A 10,476-nucleotide genomic window follows, 5' to 3' on the forward strand; every position below is an offset into this window, starting at 1 on the left:
GTAAATGCAATCAAAAGATCACATGTGATAACCCCCTATGGGGACCAAAAAAAAGTATATTAACACCTTCCTAATAAAAGTTTGAATCACCCCCCTTTTCCCATTTTTTTTAAATAAAATAATGTAATAAAAAAATTAAAATAATCATGTGTGGTACCGCCACATGCATAATTGTCCAAACTATTAAAATATAAGGTTATCTAAACCACACGGTCAATGGTGTACACGTAAAGAACACCAAAATCAAAAACTGTGCATTTTTTATCACTTTACATACCATGAAAAAAACTAATAAAAAGCGATCAAAAGGTCCCATCAAAATAATGGTACCGATAAAAACTACAGATCACAGCATAAAAAATGAGCCTCATACCGCCCCGTATGATGACAAATAAAAAAGTTACAGTGGGCAGAAAATGACAATTTTAAACCCATTAATTTTGGTGCATGGAGTTATAGTTTTTTAAAGTGGCAAAACAAAATAAAACCTACATAAATTGGGTATCCCGGTAACCGTATGGACCTACAGAACAAATATAAGGTGTCATTTTTACCCAAAGGTGGAAACGGAAGCCCCCAAAACTTATAAAATGGCGGGGTAAAAACTTACAAAATGGCGGGGGGGGGGGGGGGGGGGGGGTTCTCTTTCAACCCAAAAATATATATTTTTTTGTTTTTGCTGTAGATTTTGTTATTAAATGATTGATGTCATTACACAGTACAATTAATGGTACAAAAAACAACAAGCCCTTATATGGGTCTGTAGGTGCAAAATTGAACGCGTTATGATTTTTAAAAGGGGAGGAGGCAAAAACAAAAGTGCAAAAATATTATTCCTTCCAGTATTTATCGGCTGCTGTATGTTCCAGAGGAAGTTGTGTAGTTCTTTCCAGCCTGACCACATGGCTCTCTGCTGACACCTCTGTCCATGTCAGGAACTGTCCAGGGCAGGAGCAAATCCCCAGAGTAAACCTCGCCTGCTCTGGACAGACAGCGACAGAGGTGTCAGCAGAGAGCACTGTGGTCAGACTGGAAAGAACTACACAACTTCCTGTGGAGCATACAGCAGCTAAGTACTTGCAGGGTTAAGATTTTTGAATAGAAGTAAATAACAAATCTGGCACCAGTTGATTTAAAAAAAAAAAAGCTGCTTTCACCAGAGTACCCCTTTAAGGATGTCACTTTTTCCTCGGCCTTGCCTGATCGTTGTTGTGATTCCTCGTGTCCATTTGTGGAGTTGCCTTATATCAGATCCTGTTTTCCTGTCTAATGACCCGTGGCCGTCTCCTGCTTCCATCTCTACCTGATCCCTCCAGTCCTGTGCTGCCTTTTCTTTTGCCGAATTGGATTGTTGACCAAGAACCTGCGCCTCCTGCCTAGACCTTCTTGACTGTTACTGCCTCTGCCTGATCCTTTGGTACTACGCCGTCTCTCCAGGGCTTCACTTGGACAGCAAACTACACCTACCTGCTTGACCCTCTGGTGCCAATTATACCATCTACTCCATTGGTGCAGCCACTAGCGACACCAGGACCATGCTTGGGAAGATATTTAGGGTACTTAGATTTTGCTTTCTAGTGTGTCCCAAAGCCAAACCAGGTTCAGGAGCACAATGGCTCCACATTTGTTGCCCGTTACAATGAAGAACATAATGTATATGTGACACTTATACATGGAAACCATATAGAAACGGGATGATGTGCTACTTTTTTTAATGTATATGTTAACCCCTCAAGGATGATGGACTTACAGGTATGCCCTTGCGTCCTGGTACCGAGGGCGTACCTGAACCTGCGTACCTGGCATTAACCCTTTAGGCACCGTGATCAAAGTTGATCACGGCATCTAAAATGAAGGGTTAGCTCTGGGCAGCTGCGGTGAAATAACGAGTCCCAATCAGCTGAGAGAACGTCGTCAGGGCCCTTTCCTGCCTCCTCACCTTTCCGATTGGCGCTCTGAGGCTCTGGACAGCTATGGCATAGCATTGATCAGTATATGCTATAGCCTACTATGGGGACAAAAAAAAAGTGTAAAAAAAAAGTTAATAAAAGTGTATTAAAGGGGTTATCCAGGAAAAAAAACTTTTATATATATATATATATATATATATATATATATATATCAACTGGCTCCAGAAAGTTAAACAGATTTGTAAATTACTTCTATTAAAAAATCTTAATCCTTCCAATAATTATCAGCTGGTGAAGTTGAGTTGTTCTTTTCTGTCTGGCAACAGTGCTCTCTGCTGACATCTCTGCTTGTCTCGGGAACTGCATGGAAGAGGTTTGTTATGGGGATTTGCTTCCACTTTGGACAGTTCCCGAGACAGGTGTCATCAGAGAGCACTTAGACAGAAAAGAACACCTCAACTTCAACAGCTCATAAGTACTGAAAGGATTAAGATTTTTTAATAGAAGTAATTTACAAATCTGTTTAACTTTCCGGAGCCAGTTGATATATATATAAAAAAAAGTTTTTTCCTGCATAACCCCTTTAACCCCTTCCCTAATAAAACATTAAACCCCCCCCCCCTCCAGCATGAGTCTGAAATCTATAAAAAGGGCTTGCGGCCAGGACTGGTAGGGAGACCCCTAGTGGTCATTTTTTCAAAGTGGAAAATTAAGTAGAAAGAAGCATATTTTTTTAATAACATTCAATTGGAAAGTTATTCAGCATAAAATTATCTATAATATATCAAAAAGTTTTTTTGATGAAAGGTCCCCTTTAAGGGTTTAAACACAATTCTTTATGTTTTTATTCATTTCTGTATAATAAAAAAAATGTCTTTCCTGTTCGTTTTTTTTCTTTGTAAATAAAGTTGTTGAATTCAGTTTGAATCCTATTTCTGCAGAGGAAACATATGAAAACCCTGAAGAGGCTTTGTCCAGACCTGACTGAAACAATTTCAAGATTGGTTGTGGGGGATGGGGTGGGGGGGGGTGGGGTGGGGGGGGTTGCAGCTGTAGGTAATGACAGAGAACATTGTGTGACTACCTGTGTACTCCCCATCCCCCAATGGTGGGAGACTCTTGCATGCAGCGTTGGTGGTATAGTGGTGAGCATAGCTGCCTTCCAAGCAGTTGACCCGGGTTCGATTCCCGGCCAACGCAGTTATTATTTTTTTCTCCCCCTTGTACAATAAATATTCTTGGGATCTGTATTTTCTCTCTGAGATTATTTCAGCATTAGAATCGTTTCAGATATAGATGATTTCCTCCCTGGTAACAGAATGATGCGGCGATCAGGAATGAGCAGATCCTGAGCCCGATCCTACAGACCAGAGATTACAATGCAAGAACCAAACCAATCAGTTCTAATGGTCCTTATTGGATGTTAGTCAGGGTCCCTTATCTATGTTACAGATCGTGGGGATAAGATATAGATTGTGGGGGGTCTGACTACTACGATCTCCTGAACGGGGCCCCTGCAGTCTGCCTGAATCGGCCCTTCCGACCCCCGCAGGAAGCCATGGCCGACACATCCCTCCATGTATCTCTATGGGATACATGGAGGGGGAGTAGTGACCGTCGATCCGGGCGGGGTGGGCATGCCCCCCTTCTAGCAGACTACCGGGGTGCCATTCAGGAGATCATGGGGGGGTCCCAGTGGTAGGACCACCTGCGATCTATAACTTATATAAATAGGTTATATTTCACTACTGTACTCCTTTAAAATGACAACCCAATGATAGTTCAGCCAATGGCAGCAGGATAGAGGATATCCCAGAACAGACTCTACCTGAACCTCTAAGGCTATGTTCACACATCCGGAATGTCCGCACGAGATGAGTGACCGAGATCACTCGTATGGCAGCGGAATTTAGGCAGCGGGATTCTTGGACACTGAAATTCTGTAGTGTGCCCTGTGCACAACAATGGGACTCTGCTGCACAGAGGTTTCCGAGCAGAATTCCACTTGAAAATTCCGTAGTCTGAACCCGACATAACCGCCCTGCTCCAGTTTTCTCCACTTCTTCCACAGGGGTAGCATGTCTTAACAGGAAGCATTTATTGGGCCCGATAAGATGGTCCGGTATAGTATTGTGGTAATAATGGGGTATCGTATGGCAGTACTCTCCACATTACAATAAGATAGGATGTCAGTAGGTAGCAAAATAATTGTCATAAGTTTTTCTTCCGTATTTTGAGCCAAAACTGTAAGTGGATCCGGCAGCAAGGAGAAGCAGAACTCTAACCTTTATATTTCCATTTCTGTTCGAATCCATTTTTTTGGCTTTAGCTAATGAAAAAAAAACTAAAATAAAAACCTGTCACAAAAAGCTGTGTGTAAAAGCCCCTTCTAAGCCACAACACACCAATTGGAAGTTGTGTAGTCCTCTTATTGTCAATGTGGTGTCGTCTCCAGCTCACCGGATCCTCCCTCTCTCCTGAATATTGCCACAGGCAGAGGAACAGGCAGGAAATGAATACAGCAGGTGCTGCAACCTCACTGTGTGATAGTCTGCAGTAAAATGCAGGAGTATGATGGGAGGGGAATAGGCAGGGTAGGAGGACTGTGTTAAGGAAAAACAATGCATTCTGGGTATTGTAGTACTGAGCAACCAGGAATCACAATCAGGAAGTACGAGTCCCTTTCAAACACATTTTTTAGTATTTTTGGTTTTAGAACTGAGGCAGACAGGTAAGGGATGCTTAATGCTTCTGCAGTCTTTTTGTACCTGACATCGGAGTACCCCACCTATCCCGATTTCCTCCCATCTCGTCAGGGCTGTGAGTGATTACAGCAGATTTAAACCAACGATTACTGCTTTGGAGTGAGCACAGCTCCTGGTGCATTAAGTCCCAATGCAACAAAGGTGTAAATTTACACCCTATGTCCTTAACAGGTTAATATTATAATAATTGTTTAAAAAAGCAATGAAACCCTTTGTTTGAACTGGCGACCTGAAGACTTGTGTGTCTCCTCTATGGGCCTTTGTTCTATGGAGGGTTGTGATGGGTTTTTCACCTGTTGTTATTTTTCTTATATTTCCATGTATCACAGTAACTAATACCAAGTACCAAGTAGATGTTATTAAGATACTGAATAATCCAAAAATAATAGTTTTGAGGGAAAACAATAAAAAAACAAAAGAATGCAGTTTCCCATACCGGGAGTCGGACCCGGGCCGCCTGGGTGAAAACCAGGAATCCTAACCGCTAGACCATATGGGAGAGCTCTTATTCCACATGACACCAAGCACCACAACAAGCACCATAACAAGTATCATAACAAGCACCCCAACAAGTACCACAACAAGCACCATAACGAGTATCATAACAAGTATCACAACAAGCACCACAACAAGCACCACAACAAGCACCACAACAAGTATCACAACAAGTATCACAACAAGTACCACAACAAGCACCACAACAAGTATCACAACAAGCACCACAACAAGTATCACAACAAGCACCACAACAAGTATCACAACAAGTACCACAACAAGTACCACAACAAGCACCACAACAAGTATCACAACAAGTATCACAACAAGTACCACAACAAGTACCACAACAAGCACCATAACGAGTATCATAACAAGTATCACAACAAGCACCACAACAAGCACCACAACAAGCACCACAACAAGTATCACAACAAGTATCACAACAAGTACCACAACAAGCACCACAACAAGTATCACAACAAGCACCACAACAAGTATCACAACAAGCACCACAACAAGTATCACAACAAGTACCACAACAAGTACCACAACAAGCACCACAACAAGTATCACAACAAGTACCACAACAAGTATCACAACAAGCACCACAACAAGTATCATAACAAGCACCACAACAAGTATCACAACAAGTACCACAACAAGTACCACAACAAGCACCACAACAAGTATCACAACAAGTACCACAACAAGTATCACAACAAGCACCACAACAAGTACCACAACAAGTATCACAACAAGTATCACAACAAGTATCACAACAAGTATCACAACAAGCACTACAACAAGTATCACAAGACTTCACAGCAGAGATTGAAGTGCTGGCACTGCTCTCCCTCTATATATTCTCCCTTAAACAGTCTGTGTGCGTACTCTAGCAGCGTATCTTCATGTGGTGGTGCTCATGTACTGCGATAGTGATAGGATGAATGCAAATCCAAATAGTCAAGAAGAAAGTACAGGCAACTCACCACGTTGTGGTATCTTCGTGTTTATTACTGGGACATGCAGGTAAAGCGGCTCCACGCCACACCGGGATGCCGAACACTAGTGCGTTAACCGATGACAGCTGTTTCTTTCCTTTCAGGAACTTCAACGATCTGTTGAAGTTCCTGAAAGGAAAGAGACAGCTGTCATCGGTTAACGCACTAGTGTTCGGCATCCCGGTGTGGCGTGGAGCCGCTTTACCTGCATGTCCCAGTAATAAACACGAAGATACTACAACGTGGTGAGTTACCACAACAAGTATCACAACAAGTATCACAACAAGCACCACAACAAGCACCATAACAAGTATCATAACAAGCACCACAACAAGTATCACAACAAGCACCACAACAAGTACCACAACAAGTATCACAACAAGTATCACAACAAGCACCACAACAAGCACCACAACAAGTACCACAACAAGTATCACAACAAGCACCACAACAAGTATCACAACAAGCACCACAACAAGTATCATAACAAGCACCACAACAAGTATCACAACAAGCACCACAACAAGTACCACAACAAGTACCACAACAAGTACCACAACAAGTAGAACAACAAGTACCACAACAAGTAGAACAACAAGCACCACAACAAGTACCACCACAACAAGCACCACCACAACAAGCACCACCACAACAAGCACCACCACAACAAGCACCACAACAAGCACCACAACAAGTACCACAACAAGTACCACAACAAGGACCACCACAACAAGCACCACAACAAGCACCGCCACAACAAGCACCACAACAAGTACCACAACAAGCACCACAACACGCGCCACAACAAGCACCACAACAACAAGCACCACCACAACAAGCACCACAACAAGCACCACAACAAGCACCATAACAAGTACCACAAAAAGCACCACCACAACAAGCACCACAACAAGTACCACAACAAGCACCACAACAAGCACCACAATAAGTACCACAACAAGCACCACAACAAGCACCACAACAAGCACCACCACAACAAGCACCACAACAAGCACCACCACAACAAGCACCACAACAAGCACCACCACAACAAGCACCACAACAAGTACCACAACAAGCACCACAACAAGCACCACAACAAGCACCACAACAAGCACCACCACAACAAGCACCACAACAAGCACCACAACAAGTACCACAACAAGCACCACAACACGCGCCACAACAAGCACCACAACAACAAGCACCACCACAACAAGCACCACAACAAGCACCACAACAAGCACCACAACAAGTACCACAACAAGCACCACAACAAGTACCACAACAAGCACCACAGCAAGCACCACAACAAGCAGCACCACAACAAGTACCACAACAAGCACCACCACAACAAGCACCACAACAAGCACCACAACAAGCACCACAACAAGTACCACAACAAGCACCACAACACGTGCCACAACAAGCACCACAACAACAAGCACCACCACAACAAGCACCACAACAAGCACCACAACAAGCACCATAACAAGTACCACAACAAGCACCACCACAACAAGCACCATAACAAGCACCACAACAAGCACCACCACAACAAGCACCACAACAAGTACCACAACAAGCACCACCACAACAAGCACCACAACAAGCACCACCACAACAAGTACCACAACAAGCACCACAACAAGCACCACCACAACAAGCACCACAACAAGCACCACAACAAGTACCACAACAAGCGCCACAAGAAGCACCACAACAAGCACCACAACAAGCACCACAACAAGTACCACAACAAGCACCACAAGAAGCACCACAACAAGCACCACAACAAGCACCCCAAACCCGCCCCCCTGCATTCTGCAGGACCATCTATAGGGCCTGGATAGTGCACATAATTATCGTTGACAACACAAATCCATTATTTTCCCCACAATCTGTTGATGCTTTCTCGGCCGGTCCCGGCAAATCTTATAATCGTGATCTGGTCTCCTATCAGGGTCATACGCTGGATACGGTTTTACAGATGATCAGTACAAGGCTGCAAAATGGAGACATTTTATCACTACTTATATTTTATTCCTCTAGGGTTAGAAAAGTTTTCATACCGTCGGTTTATTTCTTTATATCTGGAAATATCCGGATACCAGTGAGGCCTAGTACCTGTGGTTGTCTGGATACCAGTGAGGCCTAGTACCTGTGGTTGTCCGGATACCAGTGAGGCCTAGTACCTGTGGTTGTCCGGATACCAGTGAGGCCTAGTACCTATGGTTGACTTGATACCAGTGAGGCCTAGTACCTGTGGTTGTCCGGATACCAGTGAGGCCTAGTACCTGTGGTTGTCCGGATACCAGTGAGGCCTAATACCTGTGGTTGACCGGATACCAGTGAGGCCTAGTACCTGTAGTTGTCCGGATACCAGTGAGGCCTAGTACCTGTGGTTGTCCGGATACCAGTGAGGCCTAGTACCTGTGGTTGTCCGGATACCAGTGAGGCCTAATACCTGTGGTTGTCCGGATACCAGTGAGGCCTAGTACCTGTAGTTGTCCGGATACCAGTGAGGCCTAGTACCTGTGGTTGTCCGGATACCAGTGAGGCCTAGTACCTGTGGTTGTCCGGATACCAGTGAGGCCTAGTACCTGTGGTTGTCCGGATACCAGTGAGGCCTAGTACCTGTGGTTGTCCGGATACCAGTGAGGCCTAGTACCTGTGGTTGTCCGGATACCAGTGAGGCCTAGTACCTGTGGTTGTCCGGATACCAGTGAGGCCTAGTACCTGTGGTTGTCCGGATACCAGTGAGGCCTAGTACCTGTGGTTGTCCGGATACCAGTGAGGCCTAGTACCTGTGGTTGTCCGGATACCAGTGAGGCCTAGTACCTGTGGTTGTCCGGATACCAGTGAGGCCTAGTACCTGTGGTTGTCCGGATACCAGTGAGGCCTAGTACCTGTGGTTGTCCGGATACTAGTGAGGTCTAGTACCTGTGGTTGTCTGGATACCAGTGAGGCCTAGTACCTGTGGTTGTCTGGATACCAGTGAGGCCTAGTACCTGTGGTTGTCTGGATACCAGTGAGGCCTAGTACCTGTGGTTGTCTGGATACCAGTGAGGCCTAGTACCTGTGGTTGTCTGGATACCAGTGAGGCCTAGTACCTGTGGTTGTCTGGATACCAGTGAGGCCTAGTACCTGTGGTTCTCCGGATATCAGTGATGCCTAGTACCTGTGGTTGTCCGGATACCAGTGAGGCTTAACACCTGGGGTTGACCGGATACCAATGAAGCCTAGCATCTGTAGTTACCTGGATACCAGTGAGGCCTAGTATCTGTAGTTGCCTAAATACCAGTGAGGCCTAGTATCTGTAGTTGCCTAAATACCAGTGAGGCCTAACACCTGGGGTTGCCTGGTATCAGTGAGGCCTAGTATCTGTAGTTGCCTAAATACCAGTGAGGCCTAACAGCTGGGGTTGCCTGGATACCAGTGAGGCCTAGTACCTGGGGTTTCCTCGATACTAGGGAGGCCCAGTACCTGTGGTTGTCTGGATACCAGTGAGGCCTAATACCTGTGGTTGTCTGGATACCAATGAGGCCTAGTATCTGTGGTTGCCTGAATACTAGTGAGGCCTAGTACCTATGGTTGTCTTGATACCAGTGAGGTTTAGTACCTGTGGTTGTCTTGATACCAGTGAGGCCTAGTATCTGTGGTTGTCTTGATACCAGTGAGGCCTAGTACCTATGGTTGACTTGATACCAGTGAGGTCTAGTACCTCTGGTTGACTTGATACCAGTGAGGCCTAGTACCTATGGTTGACTTTATACCAGTGAGGCTTGGTACCTATGGTTGACTTGATACCAGTGAGGCCTAGTACCTATGGTTGACTTGATACCAGTAAGGCCTAGTACCTATGGTTGACTTGATACCAGTGAGGCCTAGTACCTGTGGTTGACTTGATACCAGTGAGGCCTAGTACTTGTGGTTGACTTGATACCATGAGGCATAGTACCTGTGGTTGTCTTGATATCAGTGAGGCCTAGTACCTATGGTTGACTTGATACCAGTGAGGCCTAGTACCTGTGGTTGACTTGATACCAGTGAGGCCTAGTACCTGTGGTTGACTTGATACCAGTGAGGCATAGTACCTATGGTTGTCTTGATACCAGTGAGGCCTAGTACCTGTGGTTGACTTTATACCAGTGAGGCCTAGTACCTATGGTTGACTTGATACCAGTGAGGCCTAGTACCTGTGGTTGACTTGATACCAGTGAGGCCTAGTACCTATGGTTGTCTTGATACCAGTGAGGCCTAGTACCTATGGTTGACTTGATACCAGTGAGGCCTAGTACC

At 44.9% G+C, this 10,476-nt stretch overlaps 2 non-coding genes across 2 annotated transcripts; one reads left to right on the forward strand and one right to left on the reverse strand.

Annotated features, from left to right (window-relative positions):
• The first annotated feature begins 3,038 nt into the window (after nt 1–3,038).
• On the forward strand, nt 3,039–3,110 carry TRNAG-UCC (transfer RNA glycine (anticodon UCC)). The gene has a single exon. It is a non-coding gene; the product is annotated as a tRNA-Gly (tRNA).
• A 1,992-nt stretch (nt 3,111–5,102) lies between these two features.
• Nucleotides 5,103–5,174, reverse strand: TRNAE-UUC (transfer RNA glutamic acid (anticodon UUC)). Its single transcript has one exon. It is a non-coding gene; the product is annotated as a tRNA-Glu (tRNA).
• Nucleotides 5,175–10,476: the final 5,302 nt, after the last annotated feature.

Source organism: Hyla sarda, chromosome 3 (genome assembly GCF_029499605.1).
Source record: "Hyla sarda isolate aHylSar1 chromosome 3, aHylSar1.hap1, whole genome shotgun sequence".
Taxonomy (NCBI): Eukaryota; Metazoa; Chordata; class Amphibia; order Anura; family Hylidae; genus Hyla; species Hyla sarda.